Genomic DNA, 19,043 nt, shown 5'->3' on the forward strand with positions numbered 1-19,043 from the left:
TTAAAAAAAAACAAAAGTGATTAACAGTGGTTCTGCATCTTGCAAGCTATCTAAAAAAAAGTATTATAACTTTTATAATAGTAACAAAGCAATAAATATGTGAGAATTTTTAAAGAAAATAAAAGTTTTAGGTACACTCTTTTAATAAAATACCCATTTTTCTATAACACAATATTATCTAGATAAAAAGGAAATGTTTCTGAAAATTATTCCAATGCTTCAGTTAATCCCAAATAAAGATCTGGACATACTCTAATAAATGACTGAACTTTTCACTCCATGGTATTTGTCATAGAAACCCCATATTTACTAGATTCTGCTATCAAAATGAGAAGTATTTCCAAAAACTGGTGATCTGAAGAAACATTACTCTTTCTTCCCAGTAGGCTAAGCCTATGAGTATGTTAAACTGCATAAAACTGTCTCTAATACAAGTACAATCTCAATCACACTATTTTAAATTTTTGTTTATTTAGGTTGAAAGAATAGGAGCACAACAAGCTATGATTTAACGCAGATTTTGACTGTGATAGTCTTTGTTAAAAAGATAAACATATTGTTTTCAGTGACCATTACAGCTAACAGTCAAAATAGATGCTTTCAACTCTTTACTCAGCAGGCTTGCTATTCCCAAAACTCTCTCAAGAAAATGCTTTAATAAGGAATTCAGAGTTTTCAGTTTAAAGTGACGTCTAGCTGTTCCTTGCAGAATTGGCTGATTCCAAGTCTTGAGAAGAATAGACACAAGGTGAGTCTGGGACGTCTTGGGCCAGAACCCAGGACACATTTATGAAAAACAGGAACTTGTCAAACACAGCACCAGCTAGAATGGATCCCACTGGCCAGCTCCTGAGTAATTGGAACATCAGAAAGAATAATGGCTGCAATCACCTGTAAAACACTGACTAAGTAAAATCTAACTGCTCACTAAAAATAACTGTGAAGACTCAGAAAAACTGATATCAACACTGAAAAACAATAAAGAAAAAAATTCATATGGACAGAACATGAAGCTAATATGTGAAATACAAATGGTTGCTAACACAGGCTTTTCTTTTTAAAAAAAATTTTTTAACATTTATTTATTATTGAGAGACAGAGAGAGACAGAACATGAGCAGGGGAGGGGCAGAGAGAGGGGGAGACACAGAATTCGAAGCAGGCTCCAGGCTCTGAGCACAGAGACTGATGCGGGGCTTGAATTTACATAGAGATCATGACTTGAGCTGAAGTCAGATGTCAACCAACTGAGCCACCCAGGTGCCCCTAACAGAGGCTTTTCTGGTTGAGAAAGTTAATCTTCCAATCTAAAGGACAAAAAAAAAGTTACAACGTATGCCCACAATATAGTAGCTTAAAAATTTTTACATTTCTGTCAGGGAAAAAAAATGTTAATTCATATCTAATTTTATCCTTTTAAAAAGTTAATAGAATTATTGTCTAAGCATCTGTAAAAACAAGGAAATCTACAACTACAGTAGTAATAGTAGTAGCTTCACAAGATCATTGTGAAGATTAAAGAAAATAGTATAATATAGCAAAAAATACAAGGACTTCCAGGTAAAGATGATAGAATAAAGTTGGATCACAGAATCCTTTCCCTCCATATCTGACAAAATAAACAAATAAATAAAGATTGCAAAAACTAGCCAAAAAATTACAGCAAAAGTAAAACACAGTAAAGTATACTAAATCACATCATAAATTTTGAAAAGTTTCAGCCATGACTAGATCATAATCCCATACCTTCTTCCAAGGAATAACGATAAGGGAAAATATTGAGTTCAACTAAATCCTGGGAATTCTCCATTTTATCCCCAAATTTTTAAAGAAGTGAAAAAAGAGTAGGTAGGGAGCCCAGAGAATCATTAAGGAAAATCAATGAAAGTAGAATTTTCTATTTTCATTCAAGATCTTCCCAGGGTCTGCAACCTAATTCACATTAGAATCACCTGGGAAGCCTAATTTAAGATTATCAATTGCCAGGCTGCATTCCAGATAAATCAAATTATAATATTTATTGGTAGGACACAGGCATTGGTATTTTTTAAAGCTTCTTAGGTATTTCTTTTTTTTTTTTTTAATTTTTTTTTTCAATGTTTATTTATTTTTGGGACAGAGAGAGACAGAGCATGAACGGGGGAGGGGCAGAGAGAGAGGGAGACACAGAATCGGAAACAGGCTCCAGGCTCTGAGCCATCAGCCCAGAGCCCGACGCAGGGCTCGAACTCACGGACCGCGAGATCGTGACCTGGCTGAAGTCAGACGCTCAACCGACTGCGCCACCTAGGCGCCCCATAAAGATTCTTAGGTATTTCTAATGTGCATCCAGCATTAAGCTCCACTACACTGGAGGAATCTCTTGAAGTAACTGCATCCCATGGCCACATGCTGAATTGGAGTCAGCAGATATCCCCCACCATAGGCGCAGGATATACTGCAATTACATGGAGTTAGCCCTGACACAGGATATTAACAAAGACATCAAAAAATAATAGGACCCAGGTCTTCCAACAAAGGAAATACGGAGTATATTTAAAAAGCTACCAAATGGTAGATTTTAATATTACTATATCAATTATTACATTAAATGTAAATGGCCTAAACAAATTAATTAAAGTCAGAGACTATCAGGTGGATAAATCAAAACCTAACTATATAAGAAACCCATTTTAAATATAAAGATACAGATAAGTTAAAAGCAAAAGGAAGGGAAAGATTATACCATCCTAACACTAATAAAAAGTACATTAGTATCAGGAAAAATAGTCTTCAGATTAAGGAATAGTACCAGGAATAAAGAGCAGTATTTTTTTTTTAATTTAAATCCAAGTTAGTTAACATATAGTGTAACAATGATTTCAGGAATCAGTAGTCAGTAGCTTCTCATAGATTAAAATAAAAAGCCTGTAACAGCCAAGCCTAGTTTTCATTTCACTAGGTAATTCATAACTTTCCTCTGGCAGTGCTGCCAATCTCTAGGTGAGAGTCTGTCTCTGCCAGGTCCTACTTATTTGTTCCCTTCTATTTCTTTTTTTTTTTAAAGATTTTATTTTTAAGTAATCTCCACATCCAATATGAGGCTCAAACTCACAACCCCAAGAACAAAAGTTGCATGCTGTACCGACTGAGCTAGCCAGCCAGGCACCCCTGTTCCCTTCCATTTCTTTTCAATGATGAACCTCTGATGTATATCAAACCTAGGGACGTTTGTGTTTCTATTGTCCCTAATATACTATCTAATGTGCTGCGAAAGGAAATGACTAGTTGTCCATTAGACAGGAGGAACAATTTCTCAGCTCCCAAAAGGTTGCAATGTTTAGCACCAAATGCCAACTATTTTAAAGCAAAAATCCTAAATGCTTTGAATAATTTTTAACAGTTTTGCTGAGATATAATTCACATATGATACAATTCACCCATCTAAAGTATGTAAGTCCAATGGTTTTTGGTATATTACCTTTTTAATATTTTCAAATTGTGGTAAAATATATATATATATACATATATATATATATATATAAAACAAACCTTGGCATTATTTTCTATTTTTATTAAAATTCCAGTTAGTTAACATACAGTGTAATATTAGTTTCAGGTGTAAAATTTAGTGGTTCATCACTTTCATATAATACCCAGTGTTAATCCCAAGTGCCCTCCTTAATGCCCGACACCCATTTAGCCCATCCCCCCACCCAACACCATACCAGCAAACCTCAGTTTGTTTTCTGTATTTAAGAGTTTTTTATGGTTTGTCTCCTTCTCTGTTTTTATCTTATTTTTGCTTCCGTTCCCCTATGTTCATCTGTTTTCTTTCTTAAATTCCACATATGAGTAAAATCATATGATAATTGTCTTTCTCTGAGTGACTTATTTTGCTTAGCATAATACACTCTAGTTCTATCCATGTTGTTGCAAATGGCAAGATTTCATTCTTTTTGATCACCAAGTAATATTCCATTGTATGTATTGTGTGTGTGTGTGTGTGTGTGTGTGTGTGTGTGTGTGTACACACATGTACCACACTTCTTAGGGATAAAAAGCAGTATTATACAATCATTAAAGGGTCATTAAGAAGATATATCAATATGGTACATAATCTAAACATATATGAACCTAACAACACATATTCAAAATGGACAAAAGCTGATGGAACTGAAGGGAGAAACAGGCAAATCTATAATTACAGTTGGAGACTTCAACATTCTTATTTCAGAGCAAATAGAAAGAAATTCAGTAAGGTTATAGAAAAACTATAATACAATGCTATCAACACTTGACCTAATTAACATTGGTAGAATTTTCTACCCAACAGTAGGATACAAATTCTTTTCAAAAGCATATGAAACAAGGCATCATATGTAAGTGATGAATCACTAAATTATACTCCTGAAAACAATATTACACTATATGTTAACAAAGTAGAATTTAAATAAAAACTTGAAAAATGAAGTATAATAAAAATGAAGCATATGAAATATTCACCAAAATAGACAATATTCTGAGCCATTAAAAAATCCTCCAGGGGGTGCTTGGTTGGCTCAGTCGGTAGACATTGTGACTCTTTTTTTTTTTTAACGTTTATTTATTTTTGGGACAGAGAGAGAGCATGAACGGGGGAGGGGCAGAGAGAGAGGGAGACACAGAATCGGAAACAGGCTCCAGGCTCTGAGCCATCAGCCCAGAGCCCGACGCGGGGCCCAAACTCCCGGACCGCGAGATCGTGACCTGGCTGAAGTCGGACGCTTAACCGACTGCGCCACCCAGGCACCCCAACATTGTGACTCTTAATCTTGGAGTCATGAGTTTGAGCCCCATGTTGGGCATAGAGGTTACTTTAAAAAAAATCTTTCAACCAATTTGAAAGAACTAAAATCATAAGATATATATTCTCTGATCATAACAGAATTAAACTAAAAATCAGTAACAGAAATAGATCTGTAAAATTTGAAAATTTGAAAATTAAGCAACACACCTCCAAATGACCCATGAGTCAAAGAGGGATCTATAAGGGAAATTAGAAAGTATTTTTAGTTGAATGAAAAGAAAAACACAACATACTAAAATTTACGGATGCGGCAAAAGCAGTGCTTAGAGAAAAGTGCATAGTATTTACATAGCATTAAATTCATATATCAGAAAAGAAGAAAGGTGTAAATACCATGATCCAAGCTTCTATCTTAAGAAACTAGGGGGGAAACGGGGTGCCTGGCTGGCTCAGTTGGTAGAGCATGTGACTCCTGATATCGGGATTGTGAGTTTAAGCCCCATGTTGGATGTAGAGATTACTTAAAAATAAAATCTTGAAAAAAAAAGAAAGAAAGAAAAGAAGAGGAAGGACGCCTGGGTGGCTGAGTCAGCTAAGCATCTGACTCTTGATTTCGGCTCAGTTCATGATCTCACGTTCATCTCTCATGAGATGGAGCCCCGTGTCAGGCTCTGCACTGACAGCATGGAAGCTGCTAGGAATTCTCTCTCCCTCTCTCTCTGCCCCTCCCTGCTCATGCACACACACTCTCTCCATCAAAATAAATAAATAAACATTTAAAAAAAAAAGAATAGCAAATTAACCCTATAACAAGTGGGAGGCAGAAAAAAAAAAAAGAAGGAAAAGGAGAGGGAAGGAAAAAAAATGGGACCAAAAGCTAGTTCTTTGAGAAGATTATTAAAATTGATAAGTCTCTAGCCAGACTAATCAAGAAAAAAAAAAGAGAGAGAGAGAGAGAGAAGGCACAAATTATAAATCACATAAATGAAAGAAATGAAAGAAGGAACATCATTACTCGTCCCACAGACATTAAAATACTGATAACAGAATATGACATACAACTCTGAGTTTATAAAGTCACCAACTTAGATCAAGTGGACTGATAGAGAGCAATGAGTCAATGAGTCAATGTAAATGTACAACCAAGACTAAACCACTATATGGGTTATAGCTTCAAACATATTGTTAGGGACATTGATAATATAAAATAATAGTATTATTAATAAAAACAAAATGTGAGGAAAAGGGAAGTGATAGAAGGTATAAAGATGGTAATTACTTTATTTTTCATAGCAGAGAGTTTACCATAAAATTTGAAATTGAACTACATGTTTACAAAATATAAAATCTTCAGTTCTCAGGCAGCTTGGGTGGCTCAGTTGGTTGAACATCTGACTTCTGTTCAAGTCATGATCTCACTGATGGGTTCCACCCCCATGTCAGGCTCTGTGCTGAGAGCATGGAGCCTGCTTTGGATTCTCTCTCTCCCTCTCTCTCTGCCCCTCACCACTAATGCTCTCTCTGTCTCTCTCAAAAATAAATAGAGGCTCCAGGATGGCTCAGTTGGTTAAGCATCTGACTCTTGGTTTTGGCTCAGGTCATGATCTTGCAGTTTTGTGGGTTCAATCCCTGCATCAGGCTCTGCGCTGAAGGTACACAACCTGCTTGGTATTCTCTCTCCTTCTCTCTGCCCTCCTTTACTCATGCTGTCTGTGTATCTCTCAAAAGAAATAAATAAACTTTAAAAATAAATAATTAAATAAATAAATAAAGATTTTTTAAAAATTAATTCAAAATTGACCATAGACATAAATTTAAGTGCCAAAACTATAAAACTCTTAGAAGAAAATATAGGCGTGATTCTTTATGACCTTAGGTTAACCAAGCCCTCTTTGTTTAAAAAGCACAGACAACAAAGGAAAACTTACATAAATTGGGCTTCATCATAATTAAAACCTTTTGTACTTCAAAAGATACCATCAAGAAAGTGAAAAGACAATCCATATAATGGGAGAAAAATATTTGCAAATCATATATCTGATAAGGGACTTGTATCTAGAATACATAAAGAACTTTCATAACCCAATAATATAAGAACAAATTACCAATTTAAAAAATAGGCAAAGGATCTACATAGATATTTCTCCAAAGAAGATATACAAATGGCCAATAAGATATCCAATAAGGGGTTAATATCCAAAATATATAAAGAATTTATACAACTCAATGCCAAGAAAACAAAACAAAACAACAACAACAACAAAACAGATAACCCAATTAAAAATGGGCAGGGGGGGTTGCCTGAGTGGTTCAGTCAGTTAGTTGACTCTTGGTTTCAGCTCAGGACATGATCCCAGGGTCATGGGATCAAGCCTCACATCAGGCTCTGTGCTGAGCATAGAGTCTGCTTAAGTTTTTCCTCTCTCTCTCTCTCTCTCTCTCTCTCTCTCTCTCTCTGTGTGTGTGTCTCTCCCCCACCCCTCCTTCACTCTGCCCCACTTATGAGCTCCCTCTCTCTCTTTAAACATTTTTTTTTAAATGGGCAGAGGACCCGAGTAGACATTGTTCCAAAGAAGACATACAAATAGCCAACAGACACATGAAAAATGTTCAATGTCACTAATCATCAGAGAAATGCAAATCAAAACCACAATGAGATATCACCTTACACCTGCCAGAATGGTTAGTATCAAAAATACAAGAAATAACAAGTGTTGGTGAGGATGTGAAGAAAAAGGCACCCTCGTGCACTATTAGTGGAAATGCAAAGTGCAGCCACACTGTGGAAAACAGTATGGACATTCCCCCCAAAATTAAAAATGTAATTGCCATATGATCCAGTAATTCCACTGCTGTGTATCTATCCCCCTAAATGAAATCATTAATTCAAAAAGATATACACACCTCTATGTTTAATTGAAGCATATTTACAACAGTCAATATATGGAAGCAATCCAAGTGTCCATCCATAAATAAATGGATAAAGATGTGATATACATATATATGGATACATATATATATACATATAATGGAATATATGTGAGATTTATATATATATATATATACACACACACATATATATATGTGTGTGTGTATATATATATATATATATCAATTAAAAAATATATATATGTATATATATATACATATGTATACACATATACATATATATATATATAATGGAATATTACTCATAAAAAAAGAATACTCAAAAAAAAAAATGAAATCATTAATTCAAAAAGATATACACACCTCTATGTTTAATTGAAGCATATTTACAACAGTCAATATATGGAAGCAATCCAAGTGTCCATCCATAAATAAATGGATAAAGATGTGATATACATATATATGGATACATATATATATACATATAATGGAATATATGTGAGATTTATATATATATATATACACACACACATATATATGTGTGTGTGTATATATATATATATCAATTTAAAAATATATATATGTATATATATATACATATGTATACACATATACATATATATATATATAATGGAATATTACTCATAAAAAAAGAATTGGGATCTTGCCATTTCTAACAACATGGATGGACCTAAAGGGTATAATGCTAAGTGAAATAAATCAGACAGACAAAGACAAATACCATATGATTTCACTTATACATGGAATTTAGGAAACAAAAAAAAAAATGAACAAAGAAAGGGACAAAGAAAGAAACGACTCAAATACAGAGAACAAACTGGTGGTTGCCAGGAGGAGGTGGGAGGGCAGATGGGTGAGGTAGATAAAGGAAATTTGTAGCAGACTACGAGTCTGGAGTTCTCTCTTGTCCAGCAAGAGAGCAGATGCAGAATTGAGTGCAAGAGAGGCTAATGCCTGGGAGAAGACAAGAGCCCCAAACAGGGATTTTGTCTCCCTATTTATTGAGTTCACAAGATACTACCCACGTGGTGAACATGAGGGAAAAAAAATCTTAAACACGTGAACATGGAGAAAGCAATCAGACAGTAATCATTAACTTGTACGTGTAAGAAGCAAAGGATCTGGGGGGCAAGCGGAGTTTGTGATAAAGGTACATTGGCGCCAGATGGAAAGTAATTTCCTGCAGGTGATATAACTCGTGATTCCAATACAGTATCTCTCTAGCTAACCTTGGGTGTTTTCACCCCGTGGTGGCAGTTTTCCAACCTAAGTTTTTTTTTAACCCATTTATGTAAGTAGAACCTATTGCCCCACAGAAATTAAGAGTACATTTCTTGTGAAGAGCACTGAGTAATGTATAGATTTGTTGAATCATTATACTGTACATTGGAAATGAATAACACTTTACATTAATTATACTTCAATTTGAAAATACAAAAAAAAAGATAAATGGCCAATAAGATCACGAAAAAATGCTTATTATTAGCCATCAGACAAATGGAAATCAAAACCACTATGTCATATCATTTTTTTTCCCACTAGTATGGCTAAAATGAATAAAGTCAGAAAATAACAAATGTTGCAAAGGATGTGGAGTAATTAGAGCCATCATACACTGTTAGTGGGAATCTGGTGCAGCCACTTTGCAAAACAGTCTGGAAATTCATCAAAAAGTTAAACATACTGTTACCTTATGATCCAGCAATTCAACTCCTAAGTATATATACTCAAGGGAAATGCAAACGCATGCCTACACAAAAACTTGCACAGAAATGTTTACAGCAGCATTATTCATAACAAGCAAAAAGTGGAACTAACTCAAACATCTATCAATTGATGAAGGGGTAAATCAAATTGGTATATCCATACAAAGGACTATTACTCAGCAATAAAAAGAATAAAATACTACTACAGTTTATAACATGAATGAACCTTGAAAACATTATGCTAAGTGAAAGTTCAATCACAAAAGACTACGTATTGTATGATTCCATTTATTTGACACACCGAGAACAGGAAAGTCCATAGAGACAGAAAACAGATTACTGATTGCCTAGGGCTGGCGGGTTTGAGAAGCAATGGCTAAACAAATAGGCCAATGAACAGAATGCCTATAAAAGGTCAAACTATGTATGGGAACTTGGCATGTGACAGAAGTAGTAATAACAATTAGTTGGGATGGGGGGGATAATTCAATAAATTAATCTGGTACAAGCGGTTATCTGTATGTTAAAAAATAAAATTAGATCCTTACTTCCTAGTATATACAAAAATAGATACCAACTAGATTAAAGGCCTAATATTAAGAACTTTTGTAATGTAAAAGTTATTACAAACAACACAAAAAGACAAGCCATCTCTATATAGATACTCTAGAGAAAATAAAGTACATATACATTGCAGCATATTTTGTAAGACAAAAAATTGGAAACAACCAATATTCACCAGAAGAATACAAACACTGTAGTTTAACTACACAGCACCCAATGTAACAATATGGATAAACCTCTAAAACATGATAATGTTGTGTTAAAAAGCAAATTTCAAAAAGGTACGTAAATATTATACCAATCACATAATGTTTAAAAACACAAAAAATACTACATCATTAATGAATACATACATATAAAGTAGAAGTATATAAACAGGCATGGAAAGAATATGCTTGAAGACAGTGATTATCACGACAAAAAAGGGAGAGCGGGAACAAGATGAAAGGGTAGGATTTTAACTTATCTGGAATTTTTGCTTATTAAAAAAAAAATGAAGCCAATATGGTAAAATCTGCCCAATGAATACACAGAGGCCAGCTAATTACTTTCTGTATGTTTGCTATATTTCATAATGTAAAAAAAATTAAATAATGCCTAAAATAAAAATTTAAAACACACACAAAAATCATATTTTTGTAAGATTATTTGTCTTCAGGCCTACTATATATTTGTATATTTACATATGCATATATATGCTCTACCTCTACCTATCAGATAGATAAATCTAGAAAAACAGATCTACAAAAATGTTTACCTAATATTAACATAACATTTTACCTATAGTATTGGCATTCTTTATTAAACTTTTCAACTTTTCTCTTTTTTTTAAATTTTTTTTAATGTTTATTTATTTTTGAGAGACAGAGACAGAGACAGAGCAGAGGAGGGGCAGACAGAGAGGGAGACTCAGAATCCAAAGCAGGCTCCAGGCTCCTAGCTATCAGCACAGAGCCTGATGCAGGGCTTGAACTCATGAACCACGAGATCATGACCTGAGCTGAAGTCGGATGCTTAACCGACTGAGCCACCCAGGTGCCCCTCAACTTTTCTTTATTATACTTCTCAACTTTTCTCATTCTAATAATGAATATGTATTCATATTTTTCTAAAAGTCAAATAACTTTGCTTTATTTTTTTCTGTATTTTATTCAGATTTCCTTAGTTCTTACCGTTTACCTAATGTCCACGTCCTGTTCCAGGACCCCATCCAGGATACCACATTACATTTAGTTGTCATGACACCTTAAGCTCCTCCTGCCTGTGACAGTTTTTCAGACTTCCTAATTTTTTTTTAATTTATTTTATTATTTTTTTAATGTTTATTTATTTCTGAGACACAGAGACAGAGCATGAATGGGGGAAGGGCAGAGAGAGAGGGAGACGCAGAATCAGAAGCAGGCTCCAGGCTCTGAGCTGTCAGCACAGAGCCCAACGCGGGACTCGAACTCACAAACCGTGAGATCATGACCTGAGTCGAAATCGGTAGCTCAACCAACTGAGCCACCCAGGTGCCCCATTTTTAAATTTATTTTTGAGAGAAAGAGCAAGAACGCAAGTGGGAGAGGGGCAGAGAGATTGGGGGACAGAGGATCTGAAGTGGGCTCCATGCTGACAGCAGAGAGCCTGATGCAGGGTTTGAACTCATGAGATCATGACCTGAGCCAAAGTCCAATGGATGCTTAACCAACTGAGCCACCCAGGCACCCCCAGACTCTCTTATTTTTGATGACCTTGACAGTTTTGAGGCATCCTGGTAAGATATTTTATAAAATGCCACTATACTTGGATTTATCTGATGTGTTTCTCATGATTACTCGGGGGTTATGGGTTTTGAGGAGAAAGACCACAAATATAAGATACCATTTCCATGACATCACATAAAAGGTACATACTTGTAACATAACTTACCACTGTTGACATTGACCTTAATCACCTGGCTGAGCTGATGTTTGTCATGTTTCTCCACTTTAAAGTTACTTTTTTCCCCTTTTTAGAAAGAAGTTACTACGTAAATAAAAACAAAAGAAAGAGAAGAAAAGAAAGAAAGAAAAAGAAAGAAAGAAAGAAAGAAAGAAAGAAAGAAAGAAAGAAAGAAAGAAAGAAAGAAAGAAAGAAAGAAAGAAAGAAAGAAAAGGAAAGGAGAAAAGAGAAAGAGAAAGAAAAGGAAGAAACAAAAAGAAAGGAAGGAAGAAGTCACTATGTGTTGTCTACACTTAAGGACTGAGTTAGGCTTCCGCTTTGAGGGCAGAGAATCTACATAAATTATTTGGTACTCTTCTGCATGGAAGATTTGTCTCTTCTCCATTTACTTATTTATTCATTCTTTCATTCATTTAATCATTGATCTCAGCATGGACTCAGGGATATCTGTTTTTCACCTTGGGTTATAATCCATTACTACTATATTTTATTGCTCAAATTTTTCCAGCTTTGGCCATTGGGAGCTGTTTCAATTGGCCCCTGTGTTTATTTGACACTCCCCTTCAGTGTGTAGTTTCTGTTTTGTTTTGTTATCAGTTTTTCAAAGCAATGAAAAAAGATTAATATATTAATAATGAGGGAGATTCTATAGATTTGTTAATAATGCTTAGTACAGTGTCAAGCACAAAGACCTTAACCATAAGTAAAATTACTGATATAACTTAGCTGACTATTTTAGCTCAACAATATTATTAAACAGTTTTACTTTATTTTTTGAATTTTCCAAATTAGAAAACACTGCATATCTGTGATATTAACACAAGCTAACCTTTATGGAGCACTCACTATGTCAGGAATCATGCTAAGCACTTAATTAACATCAACTACTCCATTTAATTCTCACAACAACCCTGCAGCTCAACCCTGAGGAACAGAAGGCTTACTTAGTGACATCACTCTAGGAGTCAAGGATCCTATTTCTCAAAGTGTGGTTTTGAAAGAGAACTTTACCTCCATTTTTACCTTAGTCTGTACTTTCTAACTGATGAAGTTTTCCAACTTAACTTTTAACTCAAGCAAAAGAGCTGGCGGTTCCCATGATGGGAACCGAAACTACCCCTTCAAATAATAATAATTGCCCTGATGCCAGCAAGACCCCCCACGATTGACCCCAGGACAAGGCTTGACCTGACCTGTATTGCCTGCCTACATGTACCCACCAACCTTTGTCCTACATTTTCCTTATATAAACCTAGCACTATCTTCAGCACTTTGGAGTCAGTCTTTGGGATATTAGTCCGCTGTCTTCCCAGTGTTCTCACCGAAATAAATTCCTTTCTTGCCTCTCTACCTCTTGTCTCTCTGCCTCTGGATGATGTCAGCAATAAGTGGCTGAGCCTGGTCTGTTTGGGACCCCTGGGGCCAGGTGCTCTTGTACCCTTGGGCCCCGGCTACAGTCCCTGGATCAGCAGCATCAGTGTCATCTGAGAATTTGTTATAAATGTATATTCTTGGCACTCACTCCAGATCCCTGAGTCAGAAACTTGGGCTGGGGTCTAGAAAGCTGTGTCTTAACATGCCCTCCAGGTGACTCTGATGCACACCAACCCTCAAGAGAGTGATAAAGCCGGGCTTTAAATCTGGGTATGAGACCTCAGAGCCCTCCAAAGCCCATGTGCTTCATCACTTTATGACACTCACTCCTTAATACACTAAAAAAGCCAGTGGTAGGTAAGTTCTGCTTGAAAACTGATCATAAAAGGGATAGCAGTCTGGGGCAGTTTCATCCTAATCCCATGGTTCTAGTTCTTGACCAAGTCATTTTAAGTACTAAATTTACCACTAGAGGGAGTCCTTACATCCCCTCAAATATTGAATCTTCAAAGAGTAAAAAAACAAAATTAGAGGCACCTGGGTGGCTCAGTCGGTTAAGCATCCGACTTCGGCTCAGGTCCTGATCTCATGGTCCGTGAGTTCAAGCCCGGCGTCGGGCTCTGTGCTGACAGTTCAAAGCCTGGAGCCTGTTTCAGATTCTGTGTCTCCCTCTCTCTCTGCCCCTCCCCTATTCATGCTCTGTCTCTGTCTCAAAAATAAATAAACATTAAAAAAAAAAATTAAACAAATAATAAACAAAACTATTTGCTAGGGAGAGGTTTTGTATCTGTGTATAAACATTAAAACAATTTTCTTAAGCTATCTAACATGTAACAGCTACATCCGAAGCCATGTTGTATAGGCATAAACAACAGCAAAAAAATACAATATATCATGGTTGCTCACTTAATATTTTCCTTTCTAAAATGGGACAAGGGGGAGGGGAGGAGAAAGCTAAGATTAAGAAAATAATAACATATGATTTAAATAAAATAATCTAATTTAAACTACCTCATCACCTCTAAAGTTTCAAAGAAATACGACTGGAAAAAAGCTGAAAAACTGCTCCAGTTATATGTATAGGTACCTCCTTCCACCTCATGCAGGGCACTTGGTTTAAAAAATGGTAAATCCAGGGGTGCCTGGATGGCTCAGTCGGTTAAGCATCTGACTTCAGCTCAGGTCATGATCTCACGGTCCATGTGTTCGAGCCCCACGTCAGGCTCTGTGCTGACAGCTCAGAGTCTGGAGCCTGTTTCGGATTCTGTGTCTCCCCCTCTCTCTACCCCTCCCCCTGCTTGTGCTCTGTCTCTCAAAAATGAATAAACATAAAAACAAAAAAAAGAATGGTAAATCCAGCACCTGGTATATGACAAGTTCTCAGTAAATAATGCTGAATAAATGGTGAATGAAGTTAATGTAACTCTTTGCCTCCACTGGACCTTTCTTAAACCAACCTAAGTAAATTAGAATTCATTCAATGTTATGCAAAATAAAATTGTGCTGTTTTCGCAATAAATAAATATCATGTAGTAACTTAAGAGAAGTCAGTGAAAAGTCAGTAGTAATTTACAAAATCACTGAAAAAAGTCAAGTTATACAGCTGATATCCTGGAAGAGTAATTCCCAGAGATTTTGGAATGCTACAACCATGATTGGCTGATCACTGACATACACTCTCCTTATTTCAAATATGAAATGGCATTCATTGACTACTTAAATTAATTTATTTAATGTTTACATTTGTTTGAGAACATTGCAAAAAAAAAAATCACAATGTACGTGGTGTGTGTGTGTGAGAGAGAGAGAGAGTCTACAACAGTGGCAAGCACACTGGAAAGAGAAGACAAGGGATTTAATTTCAATGTTCTGAAATGTCTGTTAACAAAAGAGTAAAACCAAAGAAGAGCCCAGAACTCAGGAGATGGGTTCCTAGAACATGTTCATTCCATATGTTAGGTGGAGGCTGAAAGAGTACAATTCAGTACAGTTTTGTTCAAAAATTGTACATGAGGCATTTGCTAAAAGATTTAAAAGTTACATGGCGAATACAATAGTTGTCGCTGTAACATATAAATACTAAGATAAGGACTGTGATCCTTTATTTGTATCAACTTGACTGGGCCACAGGATGCCCAAACTTTTGACCAAACATTTTTCTGGGTGTGTTTGTGAGGATGTTTTGGAATGAGATTAACATTTGAATTGGTAGACTGAGTAAAGCAGATTGTCCTTCCTAATGTAGGTATGCCCTCATCCAATCAATTTAAGACCTGACTAGAAAGAGGTGAGTCAGATGGGTGATGGGCATTGAGGACGACACTTGTTGCGATAAGCACTGGGTGGTGTATGTAAGTGATGAATCACTGAATTCTACTCCTGAAACCAATATTGCACTATAATGCTAACTAACTAAAATTTAAATTAAAAAAAAAAACAAAAAACTACCTGACTAGGACAAAAAATCTGAGGGAGAAGGAAAGCTTCCTACCTGACTGCTTAAACTGGAATGTTGCTTTTTTTCCAACCTTCAGACTCAGCCAGAAATATCAGCTCTTCTTGAGTCTTGAGTCTGCCAGCTTTTGGACTAGAATTCATACCACCAGCTCTCCTGGGTCTCCAGCTTGCTGACGGCATGTCCTGGGACTCAGCTCCCATTTTCACATGAGCCAGTTCTTTAAAATAAACCATATGGTTGGATGGATGGATGCGTGGATGGATGGATGGATGGATGGATGGATGGATGGATGGATGGATGGATAATAAAAACATATATATACACTATATTTAGTACATATACACATATACTATTGGTTCTGTTTCTCTGAAGAACTCGAATGTAAGGAACAAATTTTTTCACCATGACTGAACTGCCTATGTGACCAGACCCCTTCCCTACCACTCCAGCTACATCACCTATCATGATGCCCACCTCCTCTACTCCAGCCTCTTTGATTTTCTTCCATCTCCTCAAACACACCGTGCTCTTTCTGTCGTGGGGTTTTCACTCATTCATTTTTCATTGGTAAATTCCATTAATTACTAATTCCATTAGTTCCTACTATGAATCAAGGACTTTGGTGGTGCAGAGAATATAATGTGAACTGTGCCTACCTCCATGCAGATTATATTCTAATCATGGGAGACAGAAATAGCATATAAACAAATAGGTTAATTTCAGAGAGTGTCATGTGCTTCAAAGGAAACAAAACAGAGTGATATGGTAATGATTAGGTGTTCAGAGAAAACCTCATTCTGTAGGCACCTTTAAAGCAGAATTCCATGTGATAAGAAGGGGCCAGCCACGTAAAGACCTGAGGGAAGAGTGTTCCAGGCGGAAAAAAAACAACAAACACAAAACTGATTCTAAAACGAGCTTGATACATGCTGGGAACAGAAAGATACTGTAGCTAGAGCAGAGTGGGGGCAGTGGAAGTAGATGGGAAGGCAAGAATGAGATACAGCCTTCATAGCCAGAGTAAGGATTTAAATCTTGATTTTTAAGTGTACTGAGTCTGTCTTAGTCCATTTAAGCTGCTATAGCAGAAACAAAAACATAAACTGTGTAGCTAATAAAAAAACAAATTTACTTCTCACAGTTCTCTCCCTCATTGATGGCCATCTTCTCAGTGTAACAAGGCAGAAGGAGCTACGGAGCTCTCTGGAATCTCTTTTATTAAGAGCACCAACAGGGTTGGGACATCTGGGTGGCTCAATGGGTTAAATGACACACTGTTGATTTTGGCTCAGCATGACCTCATGATTCATGAGTTCGAGCCCCATATTGGGCTCTGTGCTGACAGTGCAGAGCCTGCTTGGGATCCTCTCTTTCTCTCTCTCTCTCTCTCTCTCTCTCTCTCTCTCTCTCTCTCCAAGAAATAAATAAACTTAAAAAAAAAAAAAGAGCACTAATAAAGCCTTCCCCTAAGGCCCCATCTCCTAAAACCATCACCCCAGAAATTAGGATTTCAACATATGAATTTGGGGGAGACATAAGCACTCAGATGATTCAGCAGAGGCTTTGAAAGGTTGGCATGATCTGATCTACATTTTTTTTATTTTGCATTGCAATGTGTAACTGTGGACGTGCAGAGACCAACAAGGAGGGTCTGCAGTAAAGGTGAATGATGATAGTAGCTTGGATTATGGTGATGCAGAAATGAAAAAGGAGTGATTCAGGATATGTTTTGGCAGTGGAACAGATGGAAATTGTCAGTGTGCCTGGGGAAAAGAAAGGATGGCTCCAAAGTTTTTGACTTGAATAATCAACTGGAGGGCAGTTAGGATAGATGGGAATGGGATTGGGGTTTGGGTTGGGAGGGAGGGAATCTGCCTATCCTGTCCTTCTCTTTGGACTACTTTTCCCTCCTTCTTCACCTAGTTAACCCCTTCTCAATCTCTGAATCTCAGTTCAAATGTCACTTTCTCAATGAACTACTTTCCCCATCCAGTTCAAACCAAACTTCTGTATTAAGTATATGTCATCGTGCACCATGTACTTTTCCTTAGTACCTGTGTTATAATGCAAAAGGGGTCACTAACATGTTGCCTCTGTTGCCCCTGCTGATAGCCTTCCCAACCCCAGACTTGTGAGCGAGGTCACCCTGGCTCATCCAGTCACCAGCAAACCCAGAGCTGGCCAGAAAGATATAAAAGAACCCATTTGAGTAGACTAAAGTAAAAGAACCACCCAGCCCATTCATAGAATCCTGAGTTAGCTAAAGGACTATCATAAGCCACAAGGTTCTGCCATGATTTGTTATACAGCAAAAAATAGATGCAGTGGCACATACCTCAACTGCAATTTTACAAGTATTTGATTAGTGTCTATCACTCTGAGGAGACTGTGCACTCTACAAGAGCAAAGACTATTCTGATTTTAGTTTACTACTCCACGCTCAGAGTCCAGCACACTGTCTGGAATACAACAGGTCCTGGATAGATAACTTGCGAATGAATACAAGGGGCAGAAGAGACGAATACAGGTAACATACGAGAAGAAGGGGAGTTCCATAAGAGAGGTAACAAAGGACTGGGGATATCCATTTGTCCAAAACAAACTTTCATCAGCCTAAGGCACTGACAATACAAGACCAAAATTGCATTTCCTCTACCTCCGAGAGCTCAGTCTAGACTGGGGGAGACAGCACAAAATCCAGAAAATACACTACCAAGGAAGAGGGCTCTAACGTGCTGTTGGGAAGACAGAAGTGTGAGGCGTGTGTGTGTGTGTGTGTGTGTGTGTGTGTGTGTGTGTGTGTGTGAGAGAGAGAGAGAGAGAGAGAGAGAGAGAGAGAGAGAGAGAAAGCTTGAATTTCGTCCTAACAGTGTTAACTTGGAAGAGCAGCACAAGGTAAGGTCAGAAGACCCAAAGAACATGGGTTGTTCAAAGGCAAAAGAAAAGCCTCCCGTTTGTTATTTATCTCAGAGTATATTGTTCAACAGTTTAAGTGGCTGTCACCTCATTGAACGCTAAGGTCCGTCAGGATGGGGGTCCTTTCTTCTTACCTTTGTTTGTACTAGTTCCAGTGTCTAACCCAATCTTTTCCAGAAAATAAGAACTCAACAAATATTTGCTGAATAAGTGAAAAGTTAGGGATGAGACGGTAAGCAGCGCTCCTACCAAAGGCAGCTTCCAAGAGCCCACGTTTTCAGATTCAACACAGGGACGCGGACACGCTGAGCATCTGCTCTGAAGCTAAATGGCGCGTCAGCAGAAACTGGACCCCATTGGCCTTTCCTTTTACGTTTCCCTCCCAGTTACTGGCTGATTGGCTTTTCGCTCCTTTGCCCACAGTC

General features: G+C 37.0%; 1 long non-coding RNA gene across 1 annotated transcript; it reads right to left on the reverse strand.

The window, feature by feature from the left end:
* Window positions 1-305: 305 nt before the first annotated feature.
* LOC123383142 lies at window positions 306-18,887 on the reverse strand. The gene is made up of 3 exons (XR_006592572.1): window positions 18,753-18,887; window positions 15,736-15,919; window positions 306-849 (listed from the first exon to the last, which is right to left on the reverse strand). It is a non-coding gene; the product is annotated as an uncharacterized LOC123383142 (long non-coding RNA).
* Between the last annotated feature and the right edge of the window lie 156 nt (window positions 18,888-19,043).

This window comes from Felis catus, chromosome F2 (assembly GCF_018350175.1).
Source record: "Felis catus isolate Fca126 chromosome F2, F.catus_Fca126_mat1.0, whole genome shotgun sequence".
In the NCBI taxonomy this organism is placed as follows: Eukaryota; Metazoa; Chordata; class Mammalia; order Carnivora; family Felidae; genus Felis; species Felis catus.